The sequence below is a fragment of the Cetorhinus maximus genome, chromosome 3 (genome assembly GCF_964194155.1).
Source record: "Cetorhinus maximus chromosome 3, sCetMax3.hap1.1, whole genome shotgun sequence".
NCBI lineage: Eukaryota > Metazoa > Chordata > Chondrichthyes > Lamniformes > Cetorhinidae > Cetorhinus > Cetorhinus maximus.
This window is the reverse complement of record NC_135881.1, coordinates 61,457,775-61,477,486: the sequence shown is the minus strand read 5'-3', so window position 1 is coordinate 61,477,486 and position 19,712 is coordinate 61,457,775.

Here is a 19,712-nt window from a genome sequence, read left to right as displayed (position 1 = left end):
GCGAGTGTGAAGTGTCCTCACCGCTGTTCCCTGGGACACTAGCCGAAGATCTAATTCCCACCGCAGTATCTGCGCTGTTGCCTGCCTGGCTGAGATGGTGACGCTGGTGAGTCAATATGTTCAGGGCCCTCAGGTGTGAGAGGTGGCTCCTCTGCCTCCTCCTCCCGGCCCTGCTCCGGTGATGCTGAAAGGAAGAACAAGGACATTTGATTAGTTAAAGTGGAGACAATGTCAATGTGCATGCTGGTCCCCTGGATCATTATGCGCTCAACCTTCCATAATCAATGGTCAACCCATGATGCAAACTTCAATCACAGAGCATTCAGCAGTGCCATGGCTGCTGAGAGACACATGGTGACCTCAGTGCTCGGCAAACATACCTCCCCGTGGCACCCCAGACTCACCGCCACCAGTGGACCTGGGCGCATGGCGCCTCTCCAAATCCATGGCCTGCTGCTTGAAAGGTGTCAGGATGGTCAACTGGGCCTGGCCTCCGCCTGTCCACATCCGCTTGGCGAAATTGTGTGCAGTCTTCTCCTGAAAAGAAGAGAAGAGCATTGATTAGTCCAGCCTGTACCTGGATTCCCATCACATCCCTGCCACCCCAGCCAGAGTGGGACATTGCAGGTTTCCAGTTCTTTGTCACCCCACAGCTGCTGCACACTCACACAAAGAAGCCAGGGCTGATCCCCGCTTGCCCAAATGCTGCCTCCTTCACATGTGGTATCACAAGGTCTAAGCTTGCAAAGTAAGGAGGCACAAGCACATGGAACGCAAAGACCTGCAGATGGACTGGAAGCTCCCCTCCCAGTATGTTAGCACCCTGACTTTGACATGCTTGGCTATTCCAACACTATGGCTAGGTGCAGATCCTTGAGTTTGTCCCCGATTCTATAGTCTGGGTGTCAATGTCACACATGCTGCGGGTGCAGAACCCATCTCAGCACAACCCTCTCAGGGCAGTATCTGCGGGCCCACCTGGTGAGGGAAACATGCCGTGAAGGATTCAATGCCGTAACTGTACTCAGAGTTGTTGGGGGTTGGGGGCGAGGTGTTGGTGAGGGGTGGGGGGTGCGCATTGTGGAAAAAAGGCTGACGGCTGCATTAAGTGACCTCAGCCAACATTTGCACTCACCCTTTCCGAGTACAGGAGGTCGTTGAATCTTTTACAGCACTGGACCCATGTGCATCGCACCACATCATGGGAGCTCACACTCTCGGCCACCTCCTCCCACGCACGTTTGGTCAGGTGGGGAGGCCTCCGATTCCCATCCCTTGGAAGCAGGACGTCCCGCCACACTGCCACCTCCTCCAGGAGGGCAGCTAGGCATTCATCCGAGAAACGAGGGGCACACTGCCCTGCTGCCCTAGTCTCTGGCCTGGTCTGGCTTGCCCCGATGCCCTACTCTCCAGCCTGGCCTGCTCCGCTGGCCTACCCTCCAGCCTGGCCTGCTCCGCTGGCCTACCCTCCAGCCTGGCCTGCTCCGCTGGCCTACCCTCCAGCCTGGCCTGCTCCGCTGGCCTACCCTCCAGCCTGGCCTGCTCCGTTGGCCTACCCTCCAGCCTGGCCTGCTCCGCTGGCCTACCCTCTGGTGGGCCCTTCTACCTGCCATTGTGAAAAGCCTTGCGCTTCATTTAAACTGGCCGCTGGGTCACCATTGGACCCGGCGGTCAGTGCACTCCCGCTGTTGCTCACCAACTCCCACTATCCTCGGGAGTCATGAAATACCCTGGAAGGGCCTTAATGGCCCACCTGTGTAAAATGGCGGCGTGGACCAAATCGCGGGCGGCGATCGGGTCTGCAGCTGCCCATGCCCGTGCACGCACCCTGTCCAGTTCGGCCTGCCCGACATGGGGAAAAAATTCTCCCCTTAATGCTTCCACCAAAGAAGTGTCTGCAGATAAACTCTATCTTTAAGAGCACAACTCGGCCTCCCTACAACAAACTGGCGACAAGGATAAAACAGGATTGAATAGAAGAAATCAAGTTAAAAAGAAATTGGCACTGTACTTCACCCAGTGATTGTAAGCAGCAAACTCCATTAGAATTGAAGAAGTTAACCTCTCCCAAAATGCCACAGACGATTGGTTTCAATACCTATTGTTCTTTTTTTAAGCGAATGAGATTACAGAGTAAGAGAAGAGGTAAGTGATCCTCTTGAGTACTTGTTGGAGCAGAACCTACAGCTTGATTTGAAGATTGACGGCACCCAGTGACCCAAATTTAAAGAATTTTGATGAATTGTAGGACCTCGTGAAGAGTCACTTTCAACCAAAGCCAACAGTCACGATGCAGAGGTTCAGGTTTAATTCACGAAATAGAGCCCCGGGTGGGACAATTGCATACTATGTGGCAAATTTGAAGCAGCTAATGGAACATTGTAAGTTTGGTACGACTCTAAATGACATGCTGAGAGATCGTTGCGTGTGTGGTGTGAAAGAAGACAATATTCAGAAAAGATTAGCGTCCAAAGTGAATCTGAATTTCAAGAAAGCGTTAGAGATAGTGTTGGCCATAGAAAGCGCAGTAAGAGATTCAAAAGCAATACAGGGTGTGCAAAATGGCGCCGTCCTCCACATCGGGCAGGAAACCTCAACTGAAAGAGGCGCAAAAAAGCGAGACCCCGCTGAGAAGTGGGAAACAGCCCCCGCTAGCTGAAGAATAAAGAAAAATAACTTAGTAGCGAAATCAGAGATTAACTTAATAGAGGTGGAAACAATCAGCTTTTTAGTGATTGGCAGTTTAAAAAAATCGAAAGCTGCTATTGTCATAGAAATGGACATATGACGGGGCAGTGCAAGGAAAGGTTCAAGCAGGCTTGTAAACAAAAGAAGAAGCTCAATGAAATCTGCAAGATTTCAAGTAGAAGAGCCTGAAACAACAAATTCAGACATTTACTCGTTGTTTAATCTGAAAGTTGGAAAGACAGAACCAATATTTTTCACAGTGAAAGTAAATGGCAAACATGTTAGAATGGAAATGGACACAGAAGTTTCCACTACAGTAATTGGGGAACATACCTTCAGATATCTGAATAATGGTGAACGTCAATTAAGTTTAGAAGAAACAGATACCAAGCTGAAAACACATATGGGTGAAGTGCAGGCTCACATCCATGACTGAGAGTTACAGATGAGTGCGTCCTGAAGATGTATCTAATGCTGGGCACTGAGTATGATGGTGAGACCTGAACACTTGCCTGATTTCCTGTGCAGAGATACTGCAGTGTGGATTCAGAATTGATCTCACACATGAATTCAGGAACCACTGAGCGTTGATTGTCCACCTTGAGGCACCTTGCCAGATTGCAGGCATACTGCCATGAGTGCACTGGGGATTGCAGTGCTGCTCCTGTCTTTTGAATGTTGCCATAGGCAGTGGAATCTTTGCAAGATGTTTGAAGAGATTGCACCATGTCTACTCTGATCACAAAATGCACTGTTGGAGTTATTATCCCATGACAGAAAAGTCACATGCTCCAGAGGCTGCCTTGCCATCCAAGGATGAGGACATTGTGATGTGTGAGTGTAACTACACATTCAGAGATTAATGTGCTGCGTTGCATTGATGAGGATCGCAATGAGGGCGTTAAGGTGGACCCAGCATGGGAGCAGAGAGGACTGGTGAAAGGCTTGTATGAGCTAGTCGCCATCCTCCTTCCGGAACCTGGTAGCAATAAGCATCTCACATGCACGCCTGCCTCATCTGGCCCATGCTACAGACTCTTCCGCTGCAGTCTCCGCTTCCTCACCCTCATTGAGCTCAGTCCTCTCGAAGTCCTCATCATTGGAGGAGATGTAAAGCTCCTCCATCTCTCATTCTGCCATGACATCCCCACTTTGGAGCGCCAGGTTGTGCAGAGCACAGCAAGACGCAATAATGCGGGATACCCCCTGGGCAGAGTATTGGGGAGCACTACCTAATCTGTCCAGACATCGGAAACATCTTCAAGATGCCAATGGTCTGCTCAATCAATGAGCGTGCTGCAGAATGAGCAGCGTTGTACGTCCCCTCTGATGGGCTTTGTGGCCACTGCACGGGCATTATCATCAGCCACGTCTTTTGCGGGTAGCCTTTGTCACCAAGTGGCCAACCCTGGATGCACTGAGGGCACTCAAAGATCTGTAGCACCTTTGAGTATGTATGAGTCTTAGGGTTTCCAGGGTATCTCACACATACCTGCATAATCTGCTGCTGGTGGTTGCAGACCAGCTGCAGATTTAGTGAGTGGAACCGCTTCCTGTTAATGAATGAATAAGAAAATAAGAACGTAAGAAATAGGAACAGGAGTAGACCATTCAGCTCCTTGATCCTGCTCTGCCATTCAATAAGATCATGGCTGATCTTCTTGTGTTTCGATTTCTACATTCCCATCTAACCCGATAACCTTTGACTCCCTTGCCTAACAAGAATCTACCTACCTCTGCCTTAAAAATATTCAGTGACCCGCCTCCACCACATTCTGAGGCAGAGAGGTCCAAAGTCGCACAACCCTCTGAGAGAAAAAAATTCTCCTCATCTCTGGCCTAAAAGGGCGATCCTAATTTTAAATATTGCCCCCTAGTTCTGAACTCACCCACGAGAGGAAACATCCTTTTGACATCCACCTTGTCAAGTCTGTTCAGGATCTTGTAGAACTTCAATCAAATTCACTCCAGTGGAACCAAGCCCAGTCTGTCCAACCGTTCCTCATAAGACAGCCCACTCATTCCAGGTATCAATCTAATAAACCTCCTTTGAACCGCCTCCAATGCATTTACATCCTTCCTTAAATAAGGAGACCAAAACTGCACACAGTATTCGAGATGCAGTCTCACCAATGCCCTGTATAAATGAAACATAACATCCTTACCTTTTATGTTCAATCCCTCTTGTAATAAAAGATAACTTTATTACATTAGCCTTCTTATTTACTTGCTGTACCTTCACACTAACTTTTTGTGACTCATGTACTAGAACACCTAGATCCCTCTGCACCTCAGAATTATGCAGCTGTTCTCCATTTAAGTAATACTCTGCTTTTTTGTTCTTCCTGCCAAAGTGAACAACTTCACATTTCCCCACATTGAACTCCATTTGCCAGATCTTTACCCACTCACTCAACCTATCTACATCCATATGCAACCTCCTCATGTCCTCTTCACAACATACTTTCCTACCTATCTTTGTGTCATCTGCAAATCACTCCCCTCATCTAAGTCATTGATGTAAATTGTAAGAAGTTGAGGCCCCAGTACAGACCTCTGTAGGACTTTACTCGTCACACCCTGCCAATCCAAAAAATACCCATTTACGCATACTTTCTTCCAGCCAGCCAATCTTCTATCCATGCTAATATGGATACCCCATGTGCTTTGATTTTCCATAATAACTTTTGAGGTGGCACCTTATCAAATTCCTCCTGGGAATCCAAGTACAGTACCTCCACAGGCTCCCCTTTATCCACTGTGCATGTTACTCCTTCAAAAAAATCCAATAAATTGGTCAAACATGATTTTCCTTTCACAAAACCATGCTGACTCTTCCCAATTGCCCTGAGTTCTTCTAAGTGCCCAGCTATAACCCGCTTAATGATCGATTCTAATAACTTCCCTATGATAGACGTCAAGCTAACTGGCCTATAGTTTCCTGTTTTCTGCCTCCCTCCCTTCTTGAATAGAGGGGTTATATTTGTATTTTATAACCTGATGGAACCTTTCCAGAATCTAGCGAATTTTGGAAAATTAACACCAGCTCATCGACTACCTCATCGACCACCTCTTTTAAGACCCTAGGATGTAGTCCATCGGGACCTGGAGACTTGCTAGCCTGCAGATTATTGTAGTGGCTGCTGCCAGTGACCTGTTAAAGGTGGATGAGTGCATTTTATGGCATCCTGTCCCTGTGGGAATCAGGAGATAGCTCCAAATCCCACTGCCCTGGCAGCCTGGCTGGCTTCATCTAGGGAGAACTGGATGTAGTTGTGCGCCTTGCTAAATAGGGTGTCTGTAACCTCTCAGATGCGCTTGTGAGCAGACGCTTGAGGAATCTTGCAGAGGTCCCCGGTGGAGGCCTGGAACGAGACACTCACAAAGAAGTTCAGAGCAGCGGTGACTTTGAAAGCCACTGGAAATGAATGGCCTCCCACCAGTCCCTGCGGTGTCAATTCCTTCCAGAGAATGTGGCAGGTGTGAGTCATCGCATCCTTAGACATGCGAAGGCATCTATGGCACTGTCTCTCGCAGATCTGGAGGAATGAGAGGCATTTTCTGTACACCCTTGGTCTTGCCAGACACCTCCGCACAATGGCTATGTCACCCTCAGGTTCTGTGTCTTGAGGGGGCCCCGCTAGTGCTTGTTCATCAGGGTGAGGCTCTTCCCTTTGCCCAGGCTGTTGGAGATGAGCCCTTCTTCTCCTCCTCCTCAGTTGCCTGATTGCCAGGATGAATGTAACATTACCTGCTCCATCCACGAGGCACTCGTGCTTATTTCCACAGGAACATTGAACAGAAATATGAATGAACATAAACCTACAATGGTCATCTGCCAGTCATGAACTAGGGAGTCATCGTGAAACTTATGAGTTGCTTTCATCCCAGCCTTTATATCCTCAAATCATCCCTTGCAGTGCTAGCACTACCTTCTGGAGCAACAATAGGGCACCCAACTACCCACCAATCACCAAAGGCATGGCTTTGACATAGGGGCTTGGATCTGACTGAATTCTGCCAGGCGAGAGAAACCTCAGTCAACGCACTGTCAGAGTATATCCTATTGATTATACAACAGCCCCAACTTGAACTCATGTTATGAGAGTATTGGGGTGGGGGGGATGGGGTGGGGGGTGTGTTCAAATCCTGAACCTGTCAGCTGCAAGGATTTACAGTCTTTGGGACATTGGCCATATGCATTTTGGCCCATTGCCCCTTTTCAGTTGGTCCCTTCTGACACTCGGGATTTCCCACAAGAGGGACAAATGGGCTCTGGAAGCCAATCCTACAATTGTCCCGATTGGGGTTATACGCTGGCGAGAATGTGCAAAATGAGTCAGGGCGCCACATTCCCTAAATTTGCATTAGGTGCCTCCTAACATGTCTCAGTTGTGTCTCTCCATTAGCAAAAGAGGAAATGAGTAGGGTACCCCTTCAATTGGCCCACAAGTGCACTCCTCCCACAAGCCCTGAGAGCTCTCCCCTGGTAATATTTTCATACCTTGTTTTTCAACTGCGTCATTGGATCAGCTTGAAAAACGGTGTACTGTCAGACCAGCTTCCATTCCCCACCCTGTGACTGTCAAAATCCCTCCCATTGTGCTGGATGAGCAGCATGTACAGGTTTCCCTCCTTCCTATCACTCTCCTTCCTCCCCCTATAATCCTTGATCCCCCATGATTTAGATTGACATCCCAGTCCTCCTCCATGAATCGTTTGATGTTGCTATCCCGATGCCCCATGTAGACCTGACTCCTTCCCATCTTGAGGCCAATTGCACTGTGACTTACTGAGACCCCCCATGAGACCACTGAGTGCCCCCACCTATATTATCTGTTCCCCATCTACAGGCTGCAAATGCTTCCCCTGATTGTGACTGTGCCACCTGTGGCCCAGTATCAAGCCAACAACCCCCAGGACCGACGAGTGTGAGGGAATGACCACGCCCTGTACACCATGCTGGGCACGAATGACAGAGGACTGACAGGCCCTACCCCTCCCCGGACTACCTAGCACAGCCCTCTAAATTGTGGCGCAGATCCACAGGACTGACTATGCTTTTTGGCCCTGACTACCCGTTGCTCCATTGCCCAGGACTGTCTATGCTCTCCAGCCCCGACTAATTTCTCAACCCCCCTCCACGGTCATTTGTCTCTGTACTCTCTCCCCTTACCATCTCTCCCAGTCATGTGTCTCTGTGCTCTCTTTCCCAGTCATGAATCTTTGTGCACCCTCTCCCCTGGGCCCCATTGCCATCCTCTTGCCCCTCCACCCCTCCCAGTCAAGCCTTTGCCCTCCAGCCCCTTCCCTTGCCTCTGTCTTGTCTCAGCGCACCCTCCCTCCTCCCCTCCAAGTCAAGCTTTGTCTCTCAACCCCCAGCCCCCTCGCTGGTGTTGCATGGTAAGCCTTGGCTCCGACCACCCCCACCTTGAGTTCCCGCTCGTCTTGCCTGTGCAGCTTTGGCACTGAATCATAGCAGCCATGGGAACAGTGCAGTGAAAGGTAGGCGAGCGTTGCGCACGCACACCTCAAGGTCTAGAGTGAATTGGCGCTCGCCAGTCATGAATCATGATGGTCTAAATAGCTGCCAATGTGGCCATTTGATCTGGAGTGGGGGGCGTGATTCTAGTGAGATAGATTTTTAATCAGTGTTCATGATATTCAAATAAATGCACATGTGCTTCCCGACATGGTGTGGCAGTCTGCCCAGCCTGCCATGAAAGTCAGGAGTGGAAAATTGCAATCTATTTTTACAGTGGCGGGAAACTGATTTTTGACTGTTCCCCACATTTTCCTGTCCCACCCACTATGACACCCTCTGCTAATGGGACCAGAAATTCCCACCCTCAGAATATCATCATTAAAGATTGTTACAAGTACAATCTAATCTTTGAGAACTTGCCCTGTAAACTTCTTATCTACTCAATAACTTATCTTTTATCTTAGTAAGATTTTACCCCTGAAATTTCATAAGGGTTTGCCCAGTCTCTTGCCTTGACTCCAGTGAGAGTCCAGTGGAACGCCTAAGTAAATACTAGAGGCCCATAATTTCCTTGGAGTTTTGCCAGTCTCCAGCCGGGATTGTATCAGGACACTAGAAATTCAGGAACCATGTAACTTAACACCGAGTAAGCTAAGAGTCAATACTTTTGGTACTATTATATCAATCAGTATCTGAAAGTGTGAACTCTGTTATTAAAATTGAGAAACCTAAATGGAAGGCTAAGCATGATTCTGCGGCTTCCTTTTATGGCTGGAAAGGCTACAGGAAGCAAATAACGCATACTAATGCAGACTTTGAAGTCCTTAGGATGTTGAAAAACACCTTACAGCTGATTAATTACGTTTGAAATGTAGTCACATTTGTGATGTTGGCAAACGGAGCTGCCAATTTGCGCACAAGAATGAAAGGACCAGTTAACCTATTTTTGTTTTCTATAGAATTGGCTGAGAAATAAATGTTGGCCAGGATACCTGCTCTTCTTCAAATGTTGCTGTGGGATCGTTCACGTTCACCTGAACAGATGGACAGGTTTCATCTGAAAGACAACACTTCCAACATTGCAGTATTCTCTCAGCACTGCACTAAAATGTCAGCCTAGATTCTGTGCTGAAGTCCCATGGTGGGGCTTGAACCCACAACCTTCTGATTCAACGATGAGTGCTACCACTGAGTGAAGTTGACAAGAAGCAGTGATGAATTGGTGCCAAGTTCCAATGCAAATCTTTTGGATTGTAAAATGAAGGCAAGGCTGAGGGCACTCCAGAATGTTGAAGTTCAGAGAAAGAATGCATTTAAAAAGGAATAATGATTTCAACAAGCTAAGGATGCAGTGATGTGAATTCTGCGGCAGATTTAAAATATCACAGGATTAGTGTCAATTTGAATCAAATCCAAAATGACTGGTAGCTCCTCTAAACTGGTATTTTTATTTTTCGCCAATAGATTCCAAATAGCTGATCAAAGCAAATTTTACCGAGTTTGCCTAATTGAGTTAAAGGAAAAACACTCAGCTGTTTTGATATTTAACAGTCTGACAATCGAACACCACAGCAAGCTGGACTAGACATAGGGGTTGACATCTGGCATTTATTTTCATTGTAGCTCTCCTAATCTCACCTTGGCACCACATGGAAGGGTGCATGTTCATGCCACTGTGGGACTGCAGGGTATAAATTATAAGCATAGTTTACAATGTCATTCTTCTGCAGGATGATAGTGAACATCAGATCCATTCCAGCACAAATTTGGTAATAAATTGTTTTCACACAGACAAGGAAGGCCCAACATGAAGCAACAGTCATTTATTTCAATCTAAACTAACCTCCTCTTAGTACCGCTTGTACTTTGCCTGTGTGACATTACATGGATTGTGACATTGGCCCATTTCAGCCATTTGAAAATAAACACATTAAAAGCTTATTAGATTTTTGAAATCTCTTTGTTGTTCCCTTCCTCTTCTACATGCCAACTCTTATGAGGGTACAGTTCCATGGGTGCTAGTAGCCCTCCAAAATCTTTCCTAAGTGGTCTTTCTTCATGTATGACCTTGGATTATAAATATTGGCAGGCTATTTGACTGTGATAGTATCACAGCCAACTCCAGTATTGCCCTTCTGTCAAATTGATTACTGTCCAAAATCATCAAGCCTGGAGGGATGGGTATGACCCAATAGGATAAAGAGAAGCCAAGTGGAGGTTGAGATCAAAGAATTACAAGAGACAAGGATATAAGAGCCAGCTGAGTACCAGAGCAAACAACCGTACATAATGGAAAATAAAAGGTCCTACACTAGCAGGAAAACTGTGAACATCCATAACCTCAGCAGATGAGAAACTGGTATTTGTGAAAGGGAAGAAAGAAAAGAAGGCAAAATGCATGTGCTGCAAATTATTGAAGCTGTGAGAAAATGGAGACAATAGAAATATAAGAGGTTGAAGGGTTAATTTACTAATATGATGCTTTTAGAAAAACTCACGAATAAACCAGGTCTGAAAATATTCGGAAGACATTTCACATTAAATTGAAGTGGTTTACAGGTATACTTTGACCTGGACATGATTTGGTATCTATTATAATAAGGAACCCAATGATTAATACAAAAACATAAAGGAAATAGGTTGCAAATTTATAATCATATAATAAGCCAATAGTGAGTTAAACTAATATCTTTAGAAATGTAAAGTGAATTTCACAGCAGTTATATAGTGCCCTCATCTACTACTGCGGCAATATCTTTCCAGTATAGGATTCAATAACATTATATTAAATGGACTCATACTAATGCGCAATTAAAGCGCCTGTTAAAGGTTTACTGTACTCAGTTTTAACATCATAATTTTTACATTTTAAACCAAAAGAACATTTATGAATTTATCAAATGCCAGATGTATTTGATTGAAACATAGAAAATTACAATAGCAGAATGATAACATGCAAATTGCAAATTAAAAATGTTACTGACTACAATTTGAAAGGCAACATTAAAACAGAATGATCTTACATTTTGAATGTTTCCCTGTTGCTTTTTCCAAGACTTTCTTGAAATAAATCCCTTATTCTTCCAGAAGATAATTGCCCAGATTTTGTTGTCTGCAGTGAAGGGATAGCCCTCATTGCTGATCTTGAAAAAAGCTGCCCACAAAGATCTAATGAGCTCTGCAGCATGGATTTAATCTTTCCTAGTGTTAATTTTATTTTGGCACTAGTAATAGGGGATCGCTGGTATACAACAACAGTGATACCATCAAGCAGGCAATCATTCTTAAGAGTTACAACAGACAGCAAATCAGGAAATAATAAGAAAATATTATTATTACTTTTTTATAATTTTACAGAGAATGAAATAAGGGATGAGGCAAACACAAGGGATTAGCGTAGAAGCTGAAATATCATAAACTTTTATCATCATTTCAAATATCTGCGGAATTATTTAAAATCATAATGGCGAAATTATATATTTTACCAATATAAAAATAGTTTTTCAGGGCCAAAGAGCTTATTCACTAATAATTATGACTTAGTATTCTGTTTAAACCTAGTTAAACCTCATTCACCAAGGCATTTTTACAATGAGAATAATAAGAAAGGAAAATGCTGCAGTTTCTAGAAATCTGAAAAAAAAAAGACAGAGAATGCTCGAAATATTTAGCAGGTAAGGCAGAAACTTTGAGAGAAACATTTCAGGTTAATGATCTTTTGTCAGAACTAGAAAAATATAGAGGTGTAACAGGTTTTAAGTGAATCCAGAGGCAGCAAAAGGAAGGAGGCACAAAGAACAAAGAACAAAGAAAAGTAAAGCACAGGAACAGGCCCTTCGGCCCTCCAAGCCTGCGCCGATCATATTGCCCGTCAACTAAAACATTTTGCACTTCCGGAGTCCGTATCCCTCTATTCCCATCCTATTCATGTATTTGTCAAGCTGCCTCTTAAACACCACTATCGTACCTGCTTCCACCACCTCCTCTGGCAGCGAATTCCAGAACTGAAGGGAAGGTACGTGATAGGTGGAAAGCTGGAGAGATTAGGTGACAATCAGAATGATGGTGTAAGACAAAAAGAGATGGTAACGGGGCACAAAAATAAGCGAAAGATGGGTCTAGATGAGGTGTAAATGGGAATAATAGCTTGGAACAAGGATTTTCATTTCAAACCAGTGATTGCTAATTAATTGCCACCTACGAGGATGCCAACTGTGTATCTGAGAGTCACCGACGGCAGCTTCTGGATTTTTGCATTTAACTGTGCCAGTGCAGACGTCAGAAATTGCTGTCATTTTGACAGAGTAATGACATCAACACTGACAGCTTCACTGTCATTACAATAGCAAAATCCAGTCTCTAGACCCCCTTGATCATGCTTTAAATCGTAGGCAGATCAACTGTCTCTCTGATCTTATCCAGCAATCTTTGTGGATTGCAAAATAGGACTAATCAAGGCACATGAACTGCACTTTAGCAAATATAGGAGACTACCTCATGAAAAGAAAAGCTTTGAGATTTTTTTGAATGCAGAGAAGTTAGACAGATTGCTGTTGGATGATTTATCAGGTTGTTAGAAGCTGACAGAGGTGAATACAAACATGGAATAAGATTGAGCATGAGTTAAAAACTCAACCAAGGATGAATATTGAAAACTGTGGATTGTTTTGGTTTTGTTTATAGATACAGTAGGTCCCTGTTGTAAACTGCCCCATTTTAAACAGTAAATGAGGCTGTATTTGCGTTTAGCATCAGGAATTTTGTTTTTACGGTGTTTGACACTGGGTCAGATGTAGTCACATAACCCAACTGGTATCATTTGGAGCAACCGCTCTCAGTCCCTGGCCGTCCAAGCCACTGTCACCCTATCCACCCTTTCCACCTATCACGTACCTTCCCTTCAGTTCTTTGTACCTCCTTCCTTTTGCTGTCTCTGGATTCACTTAAAACCCGTTACACCTCTAAATTTTTCCAGTTCTGACAAAAGATCATTAACCTGAAATGTTTCTCTCAAAGTTTCTGCCTGACCTGCTAAATATTTCTAGCATTGTCTGTTTTTTTTTTCAGATTTCTAGAAACTGCAGCATTTTACTCTCTCACCTAAATTCCTTCCCACTGACCCTCTCAGTTGCTGCCACCTTCCCTCTCGCTGACCTTCCCTCTTGCTGACCTTCCCTCTCGCTGACTTTCCCTCTTGCTGACTCTTTCATTCACTTGCAATCTTCCATCTCGCCGAACCTCCTTCTCACTCTCCCTTTTGGATGCTGCCTCTTCCCTCTCGCTGACCCTTCCTGTCACTACCTCTCTTGCTTGCGGCTTACCTCTGCAATGCTGCAACTCAAAGCTGCTCTTCCTGCCTCTCGCCACTAATTGGTTAGCGGGAGATTTGGCGAGAGGGCGGGTTAGCGAGAGGGAGGGTCAGGGAGAGGGAGGTGTTACGACCGCAGCTGAAGTTATTCGCTAAGCAAGCCAAATTCCAGAAACTTGTCTTACTGATCATAACTTTTTTTTGTAGTTTGAAGATGAGGAGAAGACGACTGATCCCAAAAGCATAGAATCTTAGTAACACTTTTAGGATTTTAAAATTAAAAGATTTATTAGCAAGAGGAAAAGAACTTAATCACACAAGATTAAAATTACACAGTTGAAACAGTCTTACAAAACATTTCCCCAAGAAAATCCACTTGGTCAGAACATACAAGTAAACTACTTGGCAACAGCTCCGTTATAGATTTTTAACCATAAAAATCCAGTAATATTACCTAAGGCAAAAGCTGCTGCGACTGTGGAAATTAAAGCCTGATAAATATACATAGGGCTGAATATTGAGATCGTTGGGTGGGTGCAGTTGGAAGTTCAGAAACAGGCTGTTTTCTGAAAACAAAGACTTTCTTGGAAACTGGATGGCAGCTTCAAAATTCACAACTTATGTCAGCACAGAGCTGGTCTCAGTTCATCTCCCCCACATAGCCAACACAACTAATCTAAACATCTCTCTTTAATATCTTTTTTTCCCTTTCATGCTAGGCTCCATTGTCCTAAGCACCTGTTTGAGCTCAACTTTTCCAAATTATAGAAATCTTTCATGTCTTCCTATTGCCTCCACTTTCGAGCCAAATAAAATGTAATAACCTTCCCTTGTTTACTTATGAAACATTTGTAGGTAGTATAAGTCCCTTAAACTCCCTTTGAAATGTAGCCACTGAAAAGACAAGCCCTTACCTATTACCTAATGCAAATTTTAAAACCCAATTTATTTACTTGTAATTTCAACTTCACCATAGCCTCTCATTACAAATGTATATATCTAGTACCTTTACCTTTCATCTCTCAGTTCCCACAGACAAGCTGACATTACTAACCTTCCCCCAGTTTAATTACCCATGGATGGACACACACACACAAACACACACACACCCTCCTTTAGAGAATACCGCCATATTCCCAAAAATATTTTAAAAATCTAATATCCATCTTCACAGAGGGATGGCGAGCATGATCAGCAGTGACCATAAGAGTATAAGACCATAAGACATAGGACCAGAAATTAGGCCATTCGGCCCATCGAGTCTGCTCCACCATTCAATCATGGCTGATAAGTTTTTCAACCCCATTCTCCCGCCTTCTCCCCGTAACCTTTGATCCCAGGAGGGTTGGGGACTGGGAAAGGCAGCGAGCAGGAGATTTGGGAAGCAGGAGAGGTGGTAAGCCAGAGGTAAGTAGAAAGGGTCAGCATATTTCTTTTATATTTTTAAATTTATTTTATTTTAATCTATTTCCTTTGCGAATATAGGAATTTAGCAATATTATTTCAACTTACAGTGTAAAATGTTTTAATGCTTTTTTCTGATGAGAAAAGTCCTACAGAGCCTAACTACAGTTTTTACATTGGGTTTACAATGGCAAAATCTGATTTGCTTCATGTTGTTTCATTTAAAGTTCCACTTTTTCAGGAATGCAACCACGATGCTACTGTACACACTAAGGCATGGATGTTCTCTAAAAAAGCAGCCTGTTTTAGGGCATGTAGAACCAATCTGTCCTATATATATTGGGATGGAAGCTAGGAAAACATGGCATCATGCTTCCTGGTTACACCCAACTCACAAATATTCATGCCACATGGTTAAAAGGCTACAGAGATTCTATCTGGATTTTTTGTTTCGGCAGTGTCTGAGAAGGCTGTATTTCCCTCCCGAGACTGTCAGAGATATGTGCAAACTGCTGGAACCTGACACTGCTTCTTTCCACCAGGGCAACGGCCTTGTTTGTGGCTGCAAAGGTGATAACAGCTTTAACATGCTGTTGCTTCCAGTCAGCCTTTGGTGACATTAATCACACTGGTCAGTCAGCAATGCATTGCTGCTCTCGACCTGCCTTGGATAGCCTGTTTAAAAGAAAAATACAGGAAAATCTCTGCTATCTGTCACGCTCCAGTAATAGGAGGTGCTGGTTAAACAGATGTGCCAGTTAACTGAGATGTTTGCGTTTTCGTACAATGAGAAAGCTCCAGGATGATCGTGCGGCTGTCGATGTCTTGAGAGGTGCAGGAGTGCATGAATCAAGTGAGCGGCGCTGAGAAAAGATGGTGCTACAGAGCAGTGGAAGGCTGAGGACAGGCCTTCAATAACTATTACCGGTGCGATATCTCCAATCAAAAAACAGACTCAACCTCAGAATTACGGTTAATAGAGAATTCCGGTTAATAGAGTCCCGGATAACAGAAATCTTACTGTACCTGCATCCAGATAGCACCTTTCAGAACCTCAGGACATCCCAAAGCACTTCACAGCCAATGAAGTATTTTTGAAGTGTAATGCTGTAATGTAGGAAATGTGGCAACCAATTTGCACTCGCCTTTGAGTCCATTCAGATCGACGAGGTTGCAGCCAAGAAGAGAAGGTGAGCCATCAAATTCACTTGTGTGGCTTTATTCCTGAATCTTCAGGGTGGCACTGAAACCACCCATGTTGCAGTATAGATAACGGGTGACACTGACAAATTAACACAAGAAATAGGAGCAGGAGTAGACCGTATGGCTTGTCCAGGTTGCTCTGCTATTCAATGCCATCATGGCTGATCTTGGGTTTCAACTCCAAGTTCCTGCCCGCTCCCCATATCCCTGGATTCCCTGAGAGACCAAAAATCTGTCTATCCCAGATTTAAATGTATTCAAAGATGGAGCATCCGTAACCCTCTGGGGTAGAGAATTCTAAGGATTCACTACCCTTTGAGTGAAATAATTTCTTCTCACCTCAACCCTAAATGATCCACCATTTAGCCTGGCAACTTCATCATTCGCATTAAGATATTCTATCAGGGAATAGACCAGGTTCCTTTATTCTCAAGGAATCTGGAAAACCTGCTCTGCTCAGCCAAACCAATGTAACAGGGTGGCTGACAGGAGAGAGGAGTAACCCCTCAGCATTGATACGTTTCCAGATCCAAGGACACAGTCTGAAAACAGGGTTAATGAGCAAACGGAGCATTTTTGAGATAGCCTTAACAATGTTGTGGGATTTCCAACAGGGTTGTGGCACTTCCATTTGACTTCAGAAGGACCAAGGGTGGAGGTATCAAAACTAAGGTGTAGTAGCCTCTAGCTATATTTTTAAGAGATGTGAAGATTCTGCATCCTTGAAGACCTTAAGTCTTTAAATAACTATGGTACCCTTTAATCCCAAGGGATCGCAGACTTGAACGGATATGGTGGCCAATCAATTTAGCCATTCATTGCCAGGTTTGGCTGAACCATATAAAGCACTACTTGGCCCTGCTCTCATCAGCTAAACTGCTCATTCTTCCAGGATCATACTAGAATGCAAAGATAACCCACAGCTTATGTTCTCTACTGGAAATTGTCCCCTTAAACCCCTCTTCACTGCCTCCTCCATCCTTAGCTCCAACAATGTGAAAGAAGCTCATGGACTCCTTTATCACTAAGATTGAGACCATCTGATTAGCTGTCACTTCCCTCCCTTCTACATGCCCACCAGGACAAACTCCCCATAAAGTTTCAGTGCTGAACATGCATCTTTCCCTAATCTCTCTCCTATCTCCCCTCATGTCCTCCCCATGCTCATCACATCCATGAGACCCACCTCTTGCTTCCTTGTCCCTATTCCCACTAAAATGCTAACCACCCAGTTTTCCTTCCTGGTCCCCATGTTGACCGATATTATTAATGTTCTCTCTCTTCAGATGTAACCGCTCTCTCCTTTAAATCTTCCATCATCACTTATCTCCTCAAAAACCAACCCTTGACCCTACCATTCTTGCAAATAACTGCCCCATCTCTAACTCACTTTCCTCTTCAAGATCCTTGAACGTGTTGTTAACTCCGAAATCCGTGCCCATGTTTCGAAGAACGCCATGTTTGAATCCGTCCAATCAGGTTTCCTCCCCTGCCACAGTTTTGAACTAGCTCTTATCAAAGTCACAAGTGGCATCCTATTTGACTGAGACAAAGGTAATCTTACCCCTCCTCTTCATTCTTCACCTGGCTGCTGCTTTTGACACAGTTGACCACACCATTCTCTTCCAACAACTATCCACTGTTATCCAGCGGACTGGTTGTTGGGTTCTATTCTTACCTATCTAATCGTAGTCCATGTACAAATTGTAATGGCTTCTCTTCCCACACCCACACCATTACCTCTGGTGTCTCCCAAGGATCAATGCTTGGCCCCTAACTATTTCCCATTTATATGCTGCCCCTTGACAACATGAGCCAAAAGCAAAGTTAGTTTTCACATGTATGCTGACAACATCTATCTCTACCTCAACTCACCACCACCACCAGCCTCAATTAAATTATCAAATTGTTGTTCTGAAATCCTAGCATTGGATGAGTAGAAATGTCTTCCAATTGAATATTGGAAAGACCAATTACTGTTCAGCCATAATTCCTGTGCTCGCTTACCAACATTGGCTCCTGATCAAGCAACAACTCAATCTTAAAATTCTCATCCTTGCTTTCAAATCCTTCCACGGCCTTTTCCCTTCGTTTTGCTGTAATCTCTTCCAGCTCCTCAACCCTTCAATCCCTGCAGTGCTCTAATTATGACCTCTTGAAAATCCAGCTTATGGCAGTGCCAATACCCTCTGTGGGAATGCTCCTGTCATGGAGATGCAGTGGAGGCCCTAATAGTCCCTTGATCGCAGGAGGATGATGACAACATGCAGTGTGGACACTCCATAGATCTTCACATAGCTTCTGAGAATGTCTGACTCGTGTATAGCCAAGGGCAGCTCGCTTGTGCTCCATGTTCAGGGCCATCTCAGAGACGCAGCCATGAATTTTTAGACGTATCTGACACTGTGTCCTCCTTCAGAACCTCAACCATTCAGGAGCTGGTGCACAGCATCACTGGTCACAGATGCTGGTGTGATGGGGGCCAGCCACACCTTAAATGTGCTGAGGGCACATCGAGAGTATGAGAGAACTCTGTGGCGTCTGCCCAATATGTTCTGGCAGCAATAGCCAGCACGCTGAGGTGCAGACATCAGTAATGTTTCCAGGGAATGTGCAGCTAGATCATCACTGTGTGCAAAAGGTTGCACAGAGCTCAGGGAAGAGGCCCTGGACTGAGAAACCTGCCTTTTATCTTGTGCAGAAAGGTTTCACATCTGAATGACAAGAACACTGCTCATCAGAACAAGGAGCCATAGGCAGGGAGACATTCTTGGCAGTTTATTGACAATAGTGAACATTGTGTACAAGTGATTAACACCCGTGCCCAGGCTGTGCAACTAATTCTCCTTAACTTTCCTAACCCTGCCGCTACGTCTTGGTGCTCCCCGGACATCCACAGCGGAGGTGGAGACAGCCTGCTGACTGTGACACCCTGACTGTGATGACTTTGGCAGGCGTCCTCTGGAGGGCTGAGACTTGGGGGCCCCCGGGTTCCTGCTGTGTGGCAGTGGCACCCTCCTTGGCCTGTGAAGCTGAATCTGTGGAGTTCACAGGAAGAGGGGATTCGGGTGGGCCGGTCACTCCAGATCACCTGGATGGATGGCCCCGGAGTGTGCACCTGCTGATCCTCCTCCCTATGGGTGCCCGAGCGCCCCTGGCTAACTCCGTGAGCAGAAGAGGTAGCTGGAGTGAGATTGAGCTGCCCAGCACCCCTCTCGCATACACACTGTTGTGGGCCAACTATGGCATTGGCGATGGAGCTCAGCCCATGTGACATCCTGGACCAAGGTCTCCATGGTGACTGCCATCCTGCCATGTTGACCTCAGTGCGTTGCAATGCCAACGCTATCACCTCAGCCTGAAAATGGATGGACTCCTCCATTGTGCCTTGCAATCTGAGGAGTGCAGTGGACATCCCTTCCTGATGTTCCCGTGCTTCCCTTTGCAGCTCCAGCAACTGTGAAATGACCGAGACCAGGGGCTCATCGTCTGACTTGGACTCAGCAACTTTCTGGCCTCCAGCTGTCCTTGTTTCTGCCTGCCGTGGATCAGAATTTGCGATATGCTCACCACATTGTGATCCCGAGGCTACTCTAAAGCTAGGTCCCACTGAGGTGTGTGTCT